The 19,685-nt window shown below is 41.1% G+C and overlaps 1 protein-coding gene across 2 annotated transcripts in view; it reads right to left on the bottom strand.

Annotated features, from left to right (window-relative positions):
- The window catches only part of LOC124613603 (heme-binding protein HMX1), a 67,631-nt gene that overhangs the window by 43,370 nt on the left and 4,576 nt on the right, over positions 1-19,685 (bottom strand). For both annotated transcript variants that reach the window (XM_047142321.1, XM_047142328.1), the window contains exon 2: positions 15,287-15,364. The gene's annotated coding sequence lies outside the window, so the exon portion shown is untranslated. The remainder of the gene's footprint in view (positions 1-15,286; positions 15,365-19,685) is intronic.

Below are 19,685 nucleotides of genomic sequence, written 5' to 3'. Positions count from 1 at the left end.
CTGTTCATTGGGTTGCCTCAGACATGACCTGCGGAAGGCTGGTGAGGCCATGTTGGAAGTACAGAATTCCTGGAAGCAGATGGGGTGGTGGTTGGATGGGAGTGTGTGTGTGTGTGTGTGTGTGTGTGTGTGTGTGTGTGTGTGTGACAGTTAGATGGTGGTATGAACTGGAAGCGGCAGGATTCAGTATCGGTCTTAGGTTGGCTTTGGTTGGAGGGATTGGTGGCAAAGTAGTGTAGGAATTGGGAGAAGGAGAGTAGGTCTTCGGCAAATCGAACATAGTTAAATTTTAAGGTACGGCCAGAAGTTAGGCCTTTGGAGAAGACTGAAACATCTGTGGGACTGAGGTTTTTGGTGAAGAGGTTAACAACAGTGTTTTGGGTTACCTTGGGTGCTGGGTTTTGTGGGGTGCTGGGAGTGAGTTTTGGAGGGTGTGATAAACTGAAGAGGTTCACACCAACATCCAACCATGACCTTCCCCCTCTCCCACCAAACCACCCCCTAGTCAGCTTCCAAGAATTCCTTACTACCAATCTGGCCTCACCATCCTTGCCCAGGTCCCTTCCTAAGATCAATCTTTTGACAAAAGGAAAGACTGGCATACAAAATCTGAAAACAGATCCAGACCTTATCATTGTACCTGCAAAAAATGGCTCCATCACTGTTGTACTGAGTCACAGTGACTACCTGATGGAAGGCCTCTACCAACTGTCTGACTGCTCCACCTACAAGCTCTTCCAGAGTGATCTCATCCTTGAAGTCCAACGTGACCTCAAATCCCTACTGAAATCCATTGGCCCTTCCCAGAACCTCTCACCTGAGTGCATCTCACTCCACAAACACACCTTCTACATGCTCCCCAAACTAAACAAAACCAATTCTAAACACCCCATTATAGCTGGCTTTTGTGCTCCCACTGGAAAAATTTCCACTCTTGTTGACCAACACCTCCAACCAATTGCCCAAAACCTAGCCTCCCACATCCTTCCTTCCCACATCCTTCCTTCAACGACTCCCCACCATCCCCACATCTTTACCTCCTGGATCCCTACTCGTCACTGCTGATGCCACGTCCCTATACACCAACATCTCATTTGCTCAAGCTCTTACCAGTATTGAACAATATCTCTCCCAAAGTCCTTCAAACTCCAAACCCACTACCTCATTCCTTATACACCTTACCAAATATTTTCTGTCCCACAACTATCAAACAATGGAAAATAGTTGCTACTCATCATATAGCGGAGATGCTGAGTTGTGATAGGCACAACAAAAAGATTCACACAATTATAGCTTTCAGCCATTAAGGCCTTTGTCAGCAGTAGACACACATACACACACGCACACTCACACTAACGCAACTTGCACACACGTCTGTGGTCTCAGAGAACTGAAACCACACTGCGAGCAGCAGCACCAGTGCATGATGGGAGTGGCGACTGGGTGGGGGTAAGGAGGAGGCTGGGGCGGGGAGGAAAGGGATAGTATGGTGGGAGTGGCAGACAGTGAAGTATTGCAGTTTAGACGGAGGGCAGGAGAGCAGATGCAGAGGGGGGAGGGGGTAAGTAGCGGAAAGGAGAGAAATACAAAGAAATTAAAAGATTGGGTGTGGCGGTGAAATGACGGCTGTGTAGTGCTGGCATGGGAACAGGGAGGGGGCTGGATGGGTGAGGACAGTGATTAACGAAGGTTGAGTCCAGGAGGGTTACGGGAACATAGAATGTTCCCAGCTGCGCAGTTCAGAAAAGCTGTTGTTGGTGGGAAGGATCCATATGGCACAGGCTGTGAAGCTGTCATTGAGATGAGGGATATCATGTTTGGCAGCGTGTTCAGCAACAGGGTGGTCCACTTGTTTTTTGGCCACAGTTTGTCAGTGTCCATTCATGCGGACAGACAGCTTGTTGGTTGTCATGCCTACATAGAATGCAGCACAGTGGTTGCAGCTTAGCTTGTAAATCACATGACTGGTTTCACAGATAGCCCTGCCTTTGATGGGATAGGTGATGTTAGTGACCTGACTGGAGTAGGTGGTGGTAGGAGGATGGATGGGACAGGTCTTGCATCTAGGTCTATTACAGAGGTATGAGCCATGAGGTAAGGAATTGGGAGCAGGGGTTGTGAAGGACAGACGAGTATATTGTGTAGGTTTGGTGGACAGTGGAATACCACGGTAGGAGGGGTGGGAAGGACAGTGGGCAGGACATTTCTCATTTCAGGGCACAATGATAGGTAATGGAAACCCTGGCGGAGAATGTAATTCAGCTGCTCCAGTCCCAGATGGTATTGAGTTACAAGGAGAATGATCCTCTGTGGCAAGACTGTGGGGCTTTGGCAGGTGGTGGAAGACTGGAAAGATAAGGCACGGGAGATTTGTTTTTGTACAAGGATGGGAGGATAATTATGTCAGTGAAAGCTTCAGTGAGACCCTCAGTATATTTAGAGAGGGACTGCTTGTCACTGCAGATGCAATGACCATGGGTGGCTAGGCTGTGTGGAAGGGACTTCTTGGTATGGAATGGGTGGCAGCTGTTGAAGTGGAGGCATAGCTGGTGGTTAGTAGGTTTGATATTGACAGAAGTACAGCCATCTCTGAGGTGAAGGTCAACATCTAGGAAGGTGGCTTGTTGGGTTGAGTAGGACCAGGTGAAGCAAATGGGGGAGAAGTTATTGAGGTTCTGGAGGAATGTGAATAAGGTGTCTTCACCTTCAATCAAGATAGCAAACATGTCATCAATGAATCAGAACCAGGTGAGGGGTTTAGGATTCTGGGTTTTTAGGAAGGATTCCTCTAGATGGCCCATGAATAGGTTAGCATAGGATGGTGCCATGCAGATACCCATAGCCGTACTGCGGGATTTGTTTGTAGGTAATACCTTCAAAGGAGAAGTAATTGTGGGTGAGGATATAGTTGGTCATGAAGACTAGGAAGGAGGTTGTTGGTTTCGAACCCATAGGGCATCTGGAAAGGTAGTGTTCAATAACAGTAAGGCCATTGGCATTAGGAATGTTAGTGTACAGGAAGGTGGCACCAATAGTGACAAGCAGGGCAGCAATTTGGTAAAGGGAGAACTGTTTGCAGCAGCATGGACTATCAGCTCGGAGACCATGGCGGTTACCCTTGACGCTGCATCACAGACAGGAGCGCCTGTGATTGTGTACCCAACGACGAACCTGGGTGCATGAATGGGAAAACGTCATTTTTTCGGATGAATCCAGGTTCTGTTTACAGCATCATGATGGTCGCATCTGTGTTTGGCAACATCGCGGTGAGCGCACACTGGAAGCGTGTATTCGTCATCGCCATACTGGCATATCACCCAGCGTCATGGTACAGGGTGCCATTGGTTACGTGTCTCGGTCACCTCTTGTTCGCAATGACGGCACTTTTAACAGTGGGTGTTACATTTCATATGTGTTACGACCCGTGGCTCTACCCTTCATTCGATCACTGCGAAACCCTACATTCAGCAGGATAATGCACGACCGCATGTTGCAGATCCTGTGTGGGCCTTTCTGGATACAGAAAATGTTCGATTGCTGCCCTAGCCAGCACATTCTCCAGATCTCTCACCAATTGAAAACGTCTGGTCAATGGTGGCTCGTCACAATACGCCAGCCACTACTCTTGATGAACTGTGGTATTGTGTTGAAGCTGCATGGGCAGCTGTACCTGTACACGCCATCCAAGCTCTGTTTGACTCAATGCCCAGGCGTATCAAGGCCGTTATTATGGCCAGAAGTGGTTGTCCTGGGTACTGATTTCTCACGATCTATGCACCCAAATTGCATGAAAATGTAATCACTTGTAACTTCTAGTATAATATATTTGTCCAATGACTACCCATTTATCATCTGTTTCTTCTTGGTGTAGCAATTTTAATGGCCAGTAGTGTATTTCAAAATTAAAGCCAAGATAAATTAAAGCTGTCAAGGGTCCAAAGTTTGGTTTCAACACTGCAGTGCTTTACTAGGCTTTGTTCTATTGGGGTGGTATGCCCTTGCCTTCCTCTGAGCTCTGAACTGACTTACCAAGCCAGTTACAGGTGAACATGGACTCATGACCACTATGCAATTTGGCCTTTTCATTATAAAAATATACCACTTGACAAATAAGCATAAAGAGATAGAAAAAAGCTCTAGAATCAATGGGGATTGAACCCCAGCCCTCTGTATTTACAGTTTGGTGTTTACCCACACAAAAGCAATGTTCACCACATATGAGAACACAACTGTGTGTATGCAGTGTAACTGGTCCTTCCATTCTGAAAGCATGTGCTAACATGCAGATTACTCGGCATCTATAGTAAGAGTTGTACTATTTGGAAAAATATCCAATATTTTTACACAGTTTCAAGAACTCTACATTTTAAACTGTTCTATTTGGAACCAAGCATTAAGAAAGTACTATATAACCTCTAAAAACCAGATTTGCAATGAATAGCATATTCGACCACACACCAAATACTACATATTCTGTGGGCTTTGTAGCCGAGTATAGGGCAAAAGTATTTAGCCAGTGTGTGGATGGAAAACTTGTATCAAAATGTTCGTTTCTTGCTCATTTGTTCAAATGTACTTACCTCTCTTTCATGTCGCGCTGTCCCACTTGTTGAGTTGTTACAGTGCTTTGGGTCTTGTCGATAAGTTTACTTTGATACACATCATCAATATGTAAGCACAGTTTATTGTGCTCTGTACATTTTGATTTGTTTGAAAATGAAATTGTCTAAGTAATAATAATTGATTATGACTTCTAAAATAATAATAATACAATAAAAAATATCGCCTACATGGACATATTTGAAGGACAATGAAAATAATCTGAAAAACGTTGTGTGTAAATTGTGCAAAATAAAAATTTCTCTTGGTGGCATTGGAAAGAAGGTGACTACATCAGGAATGATAACTCATCTGGAAAATAAACACAATTATGAACATCGTAAGTTGCAGCCTACGCGCTTCCTAAGGGACAAGATATTAGAGAGACAGCAAAAAAGTAATTGAGTCTTGAAGAATGCTCTGAAATGCGTAAACCATAGGATATTAATGATCTGAAGTCTAAATAATACCATATCTTAATTGCCAAAATGATGACAATGAGGCAGTAAATATAGTAGAAAGGGATGGTATTAGAAGACTGATTAAGGACAGACTTAGAGCAAAATGCTTTCTTGTACTTAAAGGCACACACAGCTACAAAAATATTACAGTTAAAATAGTAACAGTCCATTAAATTTCGGGCATGCAGTCGCGCAAATAAAATTTCCTCCACTGATATTTTGGGCGCATATCATCCGGCCATCCTCAGAGTGAGTCATAAGACTGACGACAAAATGCCAATCACGGCCTTATATGCTCCACCACGGTGGGTAGGTATCAGATTAGATTAGCTAATAATTTAATAAATAGAGATAATGATTTTAATTTGCACAAAGCATGGAATCCGGCTCTTGGGGTAATTCAACTGCAGAGAAGTCGTCATGGTGTCACCGCCGCCATCATACTTCGGTAAGCGAATCAAATGTCTGTACGCCTTCACCACAGGCGGCGCATATGTAAGCCTAGTTCTTTGCCGACCAGCATCTGTGACCCGCATGCACAGTACCGCCGCAGTGGAGCATGTAAGGCCATGCTTGGCATCTTGTCGTCAGTGTTGTCAACTCTGAGGATGGCCGGATGATATGTGGCCGAAATATCAGTGGAGGAAATTTTATTTGCGCGGCTGCGTGCCCAAAATTTAATGGACTATTCTTACGCCGCGAGAAGTTGAAAATGCACAAAAATAGTAACACTTAAGACTGTTAAGTACAGCATAAAGCTTGATATTCTGTGCAATTTTTGTTTTAAACACATTACGGGTTTTTAATTTTTATATTGTGAGCCATAAGGATTGCTCTCTGAAACAGTCTTAAAAGCACTGGTATCTCCATCACCTAGATACCTCACACTAAATTGTTCAAATGAACTTTGGAATATTAGTTTCATCCCAGCTGCTTCTGTCCCACCACTTAACCCCTGGTAGTTCTTGCTTCACACTTTCTTGTGTTCCTGCTGCCACCTTTATTCTTCACTGCCATCACTGTTCTTTCTTGGGTCACACTCAGAGCAATATTCACTCATTAATTGGAAGTCTAAGATTTTCGCTGAATGGTTGGTTTGGGTGAGGGACCAAACAGCGAGGTCATCGGTCCCAATCGTATTAGGGAAGGAAGTCTGCTGTGTCCTTTTCAAAGGAACAATCTTGGCACTTATCTGAAGCAATTTAGGAAAGTCACGAAAAACCTAAATCAAGATGGCCAGATGTTTGGTCCATCGTCCTCCCGAATGCGAGTCCAGTGTGCTAACCACTGCACCGCCTCGCTCAGTAAGATTTTTCCTGTATCCACACTAGTGACAGATGATACACCATGAAGTGATGTATGGCCCCTCTTCACCCAGGTTCCATCACAAGAGACACACAGATCTGTCTTCACTACGAATTGTCCTGTTCCCCCTTCACTGTTAACATCTACAGCTTCCTCAACAGCTGCTTTCATGTCCTCCTTGCACTCAACTTCAAGAGCACTAAGGAGTGTTCTGTTGTAATCACTGAATCTAGTTACTGGTGCAGGCATGTTCATCAATGAACAAAACAAGCTTTTGCCTTACCTGCCTACACCTAAGTATCTCACGGCATAACACAATCTTGTATTCGCCTCGTACATGTTCCCATGGAGAGCAGAAGTCATGAACTGAACATCATATTTAGAAACTTTACACAAAATATGTATATTACTTACAATGCCAATTCTGTCACTGTCATCATACAGTCTGAGGCTCTTTGACTCACAGTTACCACTTCCGCATGAAACATTAATCATATGGGCAAGTATTTCTAAGTCAATTGTCCTAAATCTACTGGAAAAATCGTCTGGAAAAATTCCATCACTAGTTTTCTTCTTTGATGAACTTGGTGACTTTATCGAAAATTGTTCTTCAGATTTAGGAGCACCATCTGTAGAGCTGTTATTTAAATTTCCTGTACTTTTTACATGTGAAATTCGATGCTTCCTCACTTTTTTGAATAAGTATCCACTGTTACGGCCCATTTTGAGCAAAGCAGGTTGATATATGCAAAACTAAAAACTGAAATAAGTTTGTAGCACATACTATTAAAAAAGTCACACTGTGAACAAAGGAACAAGATAATCTTTCTCACAGCCTTCTACACTTATCTGCAGTTCATTCTGATAGTGTCAATGAAAAATTAACCGGAAAAAAATTTCTAGCATAGAGAAGGTGTGGATCACAGCATAGAAAGAGGTGGCATGGCAGGCACAGACACCCAAACAACCTTTTTTAAAACATATTTCTAGCTAAAATTCGGTTACGAAACTTTGTGATGTTATTCTTAAAGAATCAGTCTAATAAATTATGCAATAAAATAATTCGAATTTTTTGCAATTTTGCAGTACACCTGCCCCTAGTAGCTCTTTGCCATGGTATAAAACACCAAGCCACCTTTACTTTTCAGACAAAATAATTCCAGAAATACACACATCAAGAAAAGGTTTGCGTCACCTTGATTCCAAAACCTGTACAGAAAATTGGAATACAGATCAACATAAACATCATTTCTGCCCTTTTTATTGCTCGTGAGAACCATACATTGCATGTTGTACCACCACACAGTGGGACCTTCAGAGATGGTGGTCCAGATTGCTGTACACATCGGTATCTCGTAATACCTAGTAGTATGTCCCCTTGCATTGATGCATGCCTGTATTCGTCGTGGCATACTATCCACAAGTTCATCAAGGCACTGTTGGTCCAGATTGTCCCACTCCTCAATGGCGATTTGGCGTAGATCCCTCAGAGCGGTTGGTGGGTCACATTATCCATAAACAGCCCTTTTCAATCTATCCCAGGCATGTTCGATAGGGTTCATCTCTGGAGAACATGCTGGCCACTCTAGTTGAGCAATACCATGTGTCTAAGGCGTTCAGCCTGACCGAGTTACCTCCAACCACTTCTCCGACAATTGTCTGGTTGAAGGCAAATGTGACACTTATCAGTGAAGAGAACGTGATGCCAATCCTGAACGGTCCATTTGGCATGTTTTTAGGTCCATCTGTACTGCGCTGCATGGTGTTGTGGTGGCAAAGATGGACCTTGTCATGGACATCGGGAGTGAAGTTGCGCATCATGCAGCCTCTTGCACAGTTTGAGCCATGATACAATATCCACAGTCAACATCTACCTTCACGAGTTCTGGGAACCAGGGTGATGCAAAACTTTTTTTGATGTGTGTATATTATAAGGTGGTTGAAATAATTAAAAGATTACTTTCAGAGACTAATTATACTTCCAAGACATGCGACATGTGGACATGCTTGCATAATCAAAACAGTTTGTTTTTTTTAAGTTTTACTGTGTCTTTTAATGATTGTGAACTCAATGTCAAACATGTAGTATTGAGCAAGTCAAGCATTTTGAGAGAGAACACACAGCAGAAAACACAGCAATTAGTTTACAGGAAATTGCAAGTTTATGGTACATCCAGCTGTCAAAAATTCATGTTATTCACAATAATGGACAAAACATAGTAAAGGCTGTTAGTAATGCAGAGTTGGCCTCAGTGCTTCGTTTCATTCATACTCTTCAATTAGTTGTTAACTACTGTCTAAGGACTCAGTCAAATATGACTCAAATCATAGCAACAGGTAGGAGGATTGTAACTCATTTTAATCATTCCAGCATTGTACAGGAAAAACTTCAGTCTATCCAAGAAGATTTGGATCTCCCTCAGCATGAATTGGTGTCAGTATGCGGTAGAATTCCACCTATTATATGCTTGCAGGTATAATTGGGAAAAAAGGAAGAAAAAAAAAACACCACAGGCCATTTCACTCTATCTTACAGACTGTGATGTCACCAATCTGACTGCTGCACAATGGGAGCTTATAGAGCAACTTATGAAATTATTACAACCACTTGAGAGAATAACAAAAATTACAAGTTCCAGATACACTTGCATATGTGAAATTATTCTGTATGTTGTTACATTAATGTGATATTGTGACAGAATGAGCACATTAGATCTAACATCCAAATTAAGCCTTCTGAGGCTTGTCATACAACAACGGTTGCATGAACAATCTGCAAGACCTCACAATAAGTAAAAATTATTTGGTGGCTGCTGCTTTAGACCCATGCTTTAAAACAAATGTTTTCACCAGTCAACTGCAAAGAGAAAAAAAGTATGACAGTACATTTTGATTGATAGCCTAAATATGAACTGTGAGACAAGCAGCAACAATAGTGTGAATTAATCCCCTATCGGGCCAAGATGAGGAGAACCAAAGGCCAGAGTCTAAGCCAAAGTTTTAACTCATCTTCTATGGATTTCTTCAAAGAGGTGGTTGCAGAACAAACACAGCTCATACCAGGACATCAACTGAAACAGGCCTTTATTGATGTATTAAGAACTTACGAAGCCATGATGATCCACACACATGGTGGCAAGCAAGAAAATCTAAATTTCCCCATTTGCTAAATGCTGCAGCAAAAATTTGTCAGCACTAGGAAGCAGTGTTTATTCAGACACTCTTTTCTCTGACACTGGGAATGTCAGCAAGAAGAAAAGGACTAAACTACTGACAAAAAATACAGAAAAATCTGGTTATCACTGTTAGCATTCAACCGCGATTCTTATACACATATTTTAACAACGCGTTTCAAGAGACAGTGCTCTCATCATCAGGTTGTAACGTCTATGTCATGAAATTAAATGGACTAAAAAGACAAAATACCATCACAAACAGTTGGGAAGTCCATATAGTAAAACAGAATTAAAAGTATATTGGACTGTGGGTCCTCGTCTTACATTGAAGTTGTTGACACAAGTCGATGGCCATCCCATAGCTACCAAGTATGCTGTCGCACTGTGCCGGCTCGGGAGCTGTTGTGGACTGACGTGCCTAGGTGTTGTGGCGTGGTTACAGTCGTGTGCTTGACAGTAATGCTATGCTATTGGGTGCCTTATTTCCTTATTGCATTGGTCTGCCATCATTAGCCTCTAGCAACTCCGTCAGTGACATGCTACCAACTTAAAGTCGCATACCTACCCTAAAATAATTCTAAAAACCCGCTAAAAAATCTCATTTCTTTAAAATCATCTTGTGCATTTAGAATATTGCTTTGTTTCTTTTCATGGATAGCTACCTCGAATTCCTCTAGTAAATCAAGTTTCCTCCCTTTCTTTTCTACATGCAATATTTCCACGTTATCTTCTATGCTATTAAGGGGATGGCCTGTTTCATATATATGGTTCGCAACAAGCTGATTTGTCATAATTTCCTAACCTGAACGCATCTTTATGTTCTTTATACCGGATCGCGGATGATCTTCCTATTCTGAAAAGCTATTTTAACATCGTATGGCTTAAAAATATTTGCTATCTTTTGTGAGACTGTTCCGTAGTATGGCATCGTGATAATTTTCTCTTTCTCTCCATCAGGTTTTTTCTTTTTGCGCTTATTACTTTTCCGTAACAGTTTTTTAACCATATCTATTCTGTAACCGTTATTTATCACTATTCTCTTAACGGTATTAATTTCAGTCTCCTTATCTTTTTCGCTCATAGGTATATTGACTGCCCTATGCACGAGACTACGGAAAGCAGCTTCTTTATAAGCCTGCGGATGGCATGAATCATTCGGGATCACGGCATCAGTCGTAGTTTGTTTTCTATAAACGGAGAACGCATGTTTGTTGCCCTGCTTTTTTATATTCAGGTCCAGGAACTGTAAACAATTGTCAGTTTCATACTCCACAGTAAATTCTATTTTATTATGTGCGTCATTGAACTTTTTTACTATTTCCTCAATGTCCTCACGGGAACCATCGACAAGTAACAGTGTGTCGTCAACATAACGTTTGTAATAAATAATTTTATCCATAGTGTTATCGTCAGAATTTAGAACTTTATCTTCAAGGTCGTTGATAAAAATGTCCGCCATTGTTCCTGAAATACTGGACCCCATGGCTAACCCATCGTCCTGAATATAAAATTTGTTATTAAACGTAAAATAATTAAAACTTGTAATGAGCTGTAGGAGTTCAATAAATTCAATTGTCTCTTGCGTTGAAATTTTACCGTATTTAAGGAAATTTCTCTTAATGATTTCTATAGTTTCGTTAACCGGAACACTGGAGTATAAGTTCTTAACATCCAACAAAACCAAACGGGAAGTGTCAGTGACTGGCGTATCTTTAATTTCACCTATCATGGTCATACTTCAATGTAAGACGAGGACCCACAGTCCAATATACTTTTAATTCTGTTTTACTATATGGACTCCCAACTGTTTATGATGGTATTTAGTCTTTTTAGTCCATTTAATTTCATGACATAGACTTTACAACCTGATGATGAGAGCATTGTCTCTTGAAACGCGTTGTTAAAATATGTGTATAAAAATCGCGGTTGAATGCTAACAGTGATAACCAGTACGACGACAACTGCTACCCCAACTCCATAATGGATTATATTAAAACAGAAAAATCTATCTTTCTGCACCATAAACTTCCAATCCTAAATTTTAATTAAATGCTCAGACATTTATTATTTTTAAAAAACTGTGTGTACAGAATGTTGTTGTTGTTGTCTTCAGTCCTGAGACTGGTTTGATGCAGCTCTCCACACTACTCTATCCTGTGCAAGCTCCTTCATCTCCCAGTACTTACTGCAACCTACATCCTTCTGAATATGCTTAGTGTATTCATCTCTTGGTCTCCCTCTACGATTTTTACCCTCCACGCTGCCCTCCAATGCTAAATTTCTGATCCCTTGATACCTCAGAACATGTCCTACCAAACGGTCCCTTCTTCTTGGCAAGTTGTGCCACAAACTCCTCCCCAATTCTATTCAATACCTCCTCATTAGTTATGTGATCTACCCATCTAATCTTCAGCATTCTTCTGTAACACCACATTTCGAAAGCTTCTATTCTCTTCTTGTCCAAACTATTTATCGTCCATGTTTCACTTCCATACATGGCTACACTCCATACAAATACTTTCAGAAGCGACTTCCTGACACTTAAATCTATACTCTATGTTAACAAATTTCTCTTCTTCAGAAACGCTTTCCTTGCCATTGCCAGTCTACATTTTATATCCCCTCCACTTCGACCATCATCAGTTATTTTGCTCCCCAAATAGCAAAACTCCTTTACTACTTTAAGTGTCTCATTTCCTAATCTAATTCCCTCAGCATCATCTGACTTAATTTGACTACATTCCATTATCCTCATTTTGCTTTTGTTGATGTTCATCTTATATCCTCCTTTCAAGACACTGTCCATTCCGTTCAGCTGCTCTTCCAAGTCCTTTGCTGTCTCTGACAGAATTACAATGTCATCGGCGAACCTCAACGTTTTTATTTCTTCTCCATGGACTTTAATACCTACTCCGAATTTTCCTTTTGCTTCCTTTACTGCTTGCTCAATATACAGATTGAATAACATCGGGGACAGGCTGCAACCCTGTCTCACTTCCTTCCCAACCGCTGCTTCCCTTTCATGCCCCTCGACTCTTATAACTGCCATCTGGTTTCTGTACAAATTGTAAATAGCCCTTCGCTCCCTGTATTTTACCCCTGCCACCTTTAGAATTTGAAAGAGAGTATTCCAGTCAACATTGTCAAAAGCTTTCTCTAAGTCTACAAATGCTAGAAACGTAGGTTTGCCTTTCCTTAATCTTTCTTCTAAGATAAGTCGTAGGGTCAGTATTGCCAACATTTCTGCAGAATCCAAACTGATCTTCGCCGAGGTCGGCTTCTACCAGTTTTTCCATTCGTCTGTAAAGAATTCGCATTAGTATTTTGCAGCTGTGACTTATTAAACTGATAGGTCGGTAATTTTCACATCTGTCAACACCTGCTTTCTTTGGGATTGGAATTATTATATTCTTCTTGAAGTCTGAGGGTATTTCGCCTGTTTCATACATCTTGTTCACAAGATGGTAGAGTTTTGTCAGGACTGGCTCTCCCAAGGCCGTCAGTAGATCCAATGGAATGTTGTCTACTCCCGGGGCCTTGTTTCGACTCAGGTCTTTTAGTGCTCTGTCAAACTCTTCACGCAGTATCTTATCTCCCATTTCGTCTTCATCTACATCCTCTTCCATTTCCATAATATTGTCCTCAAGTACATCACCCTTGTATAGACCCCCTATATACTCCTTCCTCCTTTCTGCTTTACCTTCTTTGTTTAGAACTGGGTTTCCATCTGAGCTCTTGATATTCATACAAGTGGCTCTCTTTTCTCCAAAGGTCTCTTGAATTTTCCTGTAGGCAGTATCTATCTTACCCCTAATGAGATAAGCCTCTACATCCTTACATTTGTCCTCTAGCCATCCCTGCTTAGCCATTTTGCACTTCCTGTCGATCTCATTTTTGAGACTTTGTATTCCTTTATGCCTGCTTCATTTACTGCATTTTTATATTTTCTCCTTTCATCAATTAAATTCAATATTTCTTCTGTTACCCAAGGATTTCTACTAACCCTTGTCTTTTTACCTACTTGATCCTCTGCTGCCTTCACTATTTCATCCCTCAAAGCTGCCCATTCTTCTTCTATTGTATTTCTTTCCCCCATTCCTGTCAATAGTTCCCTAATGCTCTCCCTGAAACTCTGTACGACCTCTGGTTTAGTTAATTTATCCAGGTCCCATCTCCTTAAATTCCCACCTTTTTGCAGTTTCTTCAGTTTTAATCTACAGTTCATAACCAATAGATTGTGGCCAGAGTCCACACCTGCCCCTAGAAATGTCTTACAATTTAAAACCTGGTTCCTAAATCTCTGTCTCACCATTATATAATCTATCTGATACCTTCTAGTATCTTCAGGATTCTTCCATGTATACAACCTTCTTTTATGATTCTTGAACCAAGTGTTAGCTATGATTGAACCAAGTGTTAGCTATGATTAAGTTATGCTCGGTGCAAAATTCTACCAGGCGGCTTCCTCTTTCATTTCTTATCCCCATTCCATATTCACATACTATGTTTCCTTCTCTTCCTTTGCCTACTATCGAATTCCATTCACCCATGACTATTAAATTTTCGTCTCCCTTCACTACCTGAATAATTTCTTTTATCTCATCATACATTTCATCAATATCTTCATCATCTGCAGAGCTAGTTGGCATATAAACTTGTACTACTGTAGTAGGCATGGGCTTCATGTCTATCTTGGCCACAATAATGCATTCACTATGCTGTTGGTAGTAGCTTACCCGCACTCCTATTTTTTTATTCATTATTAAACCTACTCCTGCATTACCCCTATTTGATTTTGTATTTATAACCCTGTATTCACCTGACCAAAAGTCTTGTTCGTCCTGCCACCGAACTTCACTAATTCCCACTATATCTAACTTCAACCTATCCATTTCCCTTTTTAAATTTTCTAACCTACCAGCCCGATTAAGGGATCCGACATCCCACGCTCCAATCCGTAGAACGCCAGGTTTCTTTCTCCTGATAACGACGTCCTCTTGAGTAGTACCCGCCCGGAGATCCGAATGGGGGACTATTTTACCTCTGGAATATTTTACCCAAGAGGACGCCATCATCATATAACCATATAGTAAAGCTGCATGCCCTCGGGAAAAATTACGGCTGTAGTTTCCCCTTGCTTTCAGCCGTTCACAGTACCAGCACAGCTAGGCTGTTTTGGTTAGTGTTGCAAGGCCAGATCAGTCAATCATAAAGACTGTTGCCCCTGCAACTACTGAAAAGGCAGCTGCCCCTCTTCAGGAACCACACGTTTGTCTGGCCTCTCAACAGATACCCCTCCGTTGTGGTTGCACCTACGGTACGGCCATCTGTATCACTGAGACACGCAAGCCTCCCCACCCATGGCAAGGTCCATGGTTCATGGGGGTAGGGTGTACAGAATACGTAAATTTTTTTTTTTTTAAGACTTAGTTTTTTGTTAATTTTTATAACATAGATGCTAATTATGTACCCATGACTACATTAATAATTAGAAGAAAAATACATTATTATAATTATATTATTATTATTATTACTACTACTATAAAATAAATCAGTATTTTCATTTTACCCCATTTTACCACTTATCTGATTTCAAAAAACATCTTACTTAAGTATTTGGCAAAATAGTATCCAGATATTTGGTATTCAGCCAAATAGGATAAAAGCAGCTGACCAGGATAAATACTGAATAATAGCCAAATATTCATTGCAAGTCTACTAAGACCACAAAAAATAATCACTTACCAGTCACACGCAACACCAGAATTAAAAGATACTCTTGGAAATAACAATACTTGATTCCACTTGCATGTGGTACAGCACCTGTAATATTAGAATGGAAATTTTATTGTGAGATTATAAGGGAATTTTTGTCACTGCCATATCCTGCTGGCCTAAAAAGTCTAGAGACTGGAGTAATAATAAAAAAAAGAAAAACTTAATATGGTGGTTTTAAAGCTTCAGATGTTCTACATATCCCCATGTGAGTAAAATGTACAGCACATCATTACAACCATGAAACTTTCATAGGAGTTTTTCGGTATGTTGTTCAACTCTTGCGTCTCTTTGACTCGTATGTCATTTACGTCATCAAAGTGTTGATCCTTCATGCGAATTTTATTTTTGGGAATAAAAAGTCACTCAAAACCAAAGTGGGTGAATGTGGTGTGTGTTTGAGAACTGGTATGTGTGTTTTCACTAGAAACTGCACTAAACTGTAACATGTGAGTGAGGGGGTGTATTGTCATGCAGCTAGAAGAAATCCCTCTTCTTCCATTGTTGCAGCCAAACTCTCAGAATCCTCTGGCAAACTGACACAGAACACACAAATAATACTGACAATTTACATTGGTGCCGCTGGAAATAAATTCCCTGTGGAAAATGCCATGATCACCGAAAATATGTCTTCACTTTCGCCTTTGTCATTTCCACTTTTTTCAGTCTTGGCAATCTATCAGAGACCCATTCCACGTTTTGTCATTTTGTAGTACACTCATACTGATAAGTCTTGTCACCCATGATGATCTTTCCAGAAAACAAATGTCCACATTTTTCATCTCAATCAAGTTGCAGCACGTGTCCACGGATCGCCACATTTCTTTGGGAGTCAAGGTGTATGGGACAAACTTTGCACAAATTTTTCTCTCATTCAGAGCACTCTAGAGAATATCTTGAACACTAGATTTGGCAATGTTCAGTTCTTCAGTGATAGCTCAGCATAAGAGATGATAGTTGGTTTACAAATGATGGTGAATTTTCTCAGTGTTTCTGGCAGATGAACTAGAGATGGGATGGCCTAATCTCTCATTGTCCTCGAGCAATATTTTTCTTTCTTCAAAATGTTTACACCACGTAAAACACTCATTCATGGCTCAAATAATTCTCACCATAAGCCTTTTCCTTGGACTCAAATGTCTCTATAGCAATTTACATAGAAAATGTGAAACTGAATGGCTGCTCATTGTTTCATTGTGATTTGTGACAACAACATTGACCCACTATGGCTGCTTGTCCATTACTTAATACTGCCCACTGACAATTGACTGGTCAAATGTATATCTGTTGCTTACAGTAGTTAGTTCAAGGTGCTACCATAGTTACTCTCCTGACATCACTTGTATGTCTCAGAACTTTTTGGATGGGCGGTGTGTGTATAAATACTAGTCATTCTGTATGCAATGCACAGGCTGCAAACATTGTCTGCTTGAGCAAAAACACTATGTAAACTGCAGTTATGAAGGTTTGACGAAGAAGAGTATTTTTCTTGTTTTGTCCATCATGCACACTTTTCAAGTAATTTGAGCTTCAAATAGTGCATTGGGTATTATTACTGTTAAGGAGCAAAAGTTATGTGGTCTTGGAGGTGTGGGGGAAGGTGTTTCCTGGCCTCTTGATAGACACTGAACACTGAAGTGACTAAATTAGGAGCCAAATGCTTAATGCAACAATAAACTTGACAGCCCTTAAAATTCAAAATCTAGCAATCAGTATAAACTGGTGACACTGTTTGTAGAGAAAGTGTACTCTTCCATTCAAGCTGTTCTTTGCTGTATCTGTCAGTGGGCACGTGTTAAATGGCACACACAATAAACATGAAGTTCAGCATTTGAGGCCTCACGTCATTTCTCATTTTACCCTTGTCAAAAGTTGGTGCCCCATTGGAACAAAATCACAATAGATTTCACACTCTGTTACACCAGTAACAACACATCTGGCAAAAAATATTGTGTTGGATTCCTTTCAAATTTCCCCTACATTGTGCAGTTGCAGATTTTTACATGCAGCTATTTTTGCACAGTGAATGGCATTCACCATATCCCCTTAGCTTCATGCATTCCCTCAGAAACAGTGCAGCTGAATGACTTATCTCAGTAATCAAGGCACAGATAGCACATTTACTACAAGAGGCATTTGTGATTTTGTTGGGTGTCTTTTGTAAAATGCTTGACCAATGGGAAGAGTCCAACAGAGGCAATATATGGACAGTGGTGAAGGACTGCAGTCTTCCTTCTGTGCCCCAGAGACTAGCACCAGAGAAGGATGAGTATTGTTTTGTGTCCCATGGTAACAGAGTCATTAGTTACAACTCAGGCAGGAGGAGGATGGTGAAAAAATCAGCAGTATCCTTTTTGAGGGGCCTATCAAGCATTCACCTTTAATGCTGTAGCAGAACCACAAAAAACCTAAATCAGGATGGCTATATGAGAGTTTTAATCCCACTGCTCATGTGTCCATTGTGACTCCCTCGATTTGTTCCTAGTATTCTCCATTAAACAGAAAATATGTGGATATCAGGACATTCCTGAAAAAGAGAGTGATCTTCCCATCAAATTTCTGACCAGTGAGTTCTAGTGGCTCTCGTAGAGGCACCATGGCGAATAACATAATGATCCAAGCTAACTAGGACATTCTAATTCCTTCAAGCCTGAAGCTGTTGAGGCATTTTATAGCAAGTGCGATGCAGGCATATAAGGGGCTTACTACTTGTCAGGTATTTTGCCAGCAGATATGTAGGAGCCTTGTTGTTGCTGACAGTGGGTTATAATCACACCCCATCTTTGTTGACCCCCTCTAAGAAATCTGAGTCCTTGAGAAGCTTCCTGTCCCTTGTTCTCCACCTTCTTCATGGGATCAGCATTGACATCCCTATAGTAGTTCTAGAGAGGGAAAATTAATTTTGCTCCCACTCACAAGTTCACAATGGTCGTGGACACCGTCAGAGTCGTCGAGAAGGTGGAGAATGAGGTGGTGGCGCATCTGCTGCCTGAAACAAAGTGGATTGTAATAACTTATTGTGCTCCTACATGCTGACTTCACCAGGAAGGTGGAAAACAAAAGTTCACGTGGGACCACCTTGGATGGCAACTTAGTGCCAGTATCCAGGATATCAAGGATCAGATACAACAGTTACGCACCAGCTTGCCTCACAAGAGGATACGACAGCTTTGTGACATCCTTCCCATCCAAATGAGTGCCTGCATTCAGGCCAGATGGGGTGCAATGTAATGCTGATAAGTGGGCTCATATTGCCAAGTTCTTTCTAAATTTGACTCAGATTTGTAATCACTGAAATAACATTACATACCATCTCGCACCCTGTGAAATTTTGTTTCAGTTCTTCCTCCCCTTCTGTGTGCTTCACTTCCCCTTCTGGGTGCTTCACTTTTTTTCGTTAGGCATTGTAGAAGGTTATGGCTGTTAGATTGGTTGCATAATTCAATCTCTTTCTAAATTTCCTCCTCACCAACATCACTTTATCACTAGTGATATCACTGTCAATGTAAAACAACTTATGGAGTTACATGTTTTCATTAGGTCTGATCAGTCTGGTGTTTGTCTTGCAGAATGAAATTTACTATTTTTTGTTGTTTTTCTGTTTGGGACGGATATGACTGATAAGTTTACCAGCTTTTTGTTATGTGCTGCTATGGGTGACTTACTTTTGTTATAGGTCCTCCTTAAGTTTTCGTGCACCTGAGATTGGTATGAGTGTTAGAACTGTTGAAAATTGGTTTTCTTTTTGTTATGAAGTGTATTCAGACTATGTGAAGTAAAGGTTGTCGAAATTGGCAAGTCACGGTTTGGTTACGAGGAAGATGGGTGGCGGGGGAGGGGGGTTTCTTGGTTTGGTTTGTGGGTGAGAGACTGTCATTACAGGGTTTGGTATGCTTATTTTGCTTTTAGGGCTTTGCGCAGTTGTTATAAGAGGGAACTAGTGGGGTTCGTTGAGGAATCTACTGAGGAGTAGAGTACTGTCGTGTTATGCATTTTTGTCATATAGGGGTTGGGAGAAGAGGGGTTATGGACACTTAACCACAGCATTCAGTTGAAAGATTATAACACTGGAGCTTGCACTAATACCATAGGGGATTATGTGGGATAATTAAATTTGTTATAGGGAGGGGGGAGAAGAGGTGCTCTTCCAACCTGCAATCTCATTTAGACGAGTATTGCTGGAGGAAGTGTGTCCCCGAGAACTTCTGTGTTTGTTGCATTTTTAAGGGTTGTGGGGATGTATAGGCCGAGGGTGGTGATTTGAGGGGGTTGGGGTTGTGTGGGGGAGGGGGGGGGAGGTAGGGAAGAATGAGTTTTTGGTTATTGTTTGTGGGTTTAATGGGGCAGGTTATGGGTAGGTGGGGGGGGG

This window comes from Schistocerca americana, chromosome 1 (assembly GCF_021461395.2).
Source record: "Schistocerca americana isolate TAMUIC-IGC-003095 chromosome 1, iqSchAmer2.1, whole genome shotgun sequence".
Taxonomy (NCBI): domain Eukaryota; kingdom Metazoa; phylum Arthropoda; class Insecta; order Orthoptera; family Acrididae; genus Schistocerca; species Schistocerca americana.
Note: the sequence above shows the minus strand (reverse complement) of the source record. Positions and strands in the feature narration are given on the sequence as shown.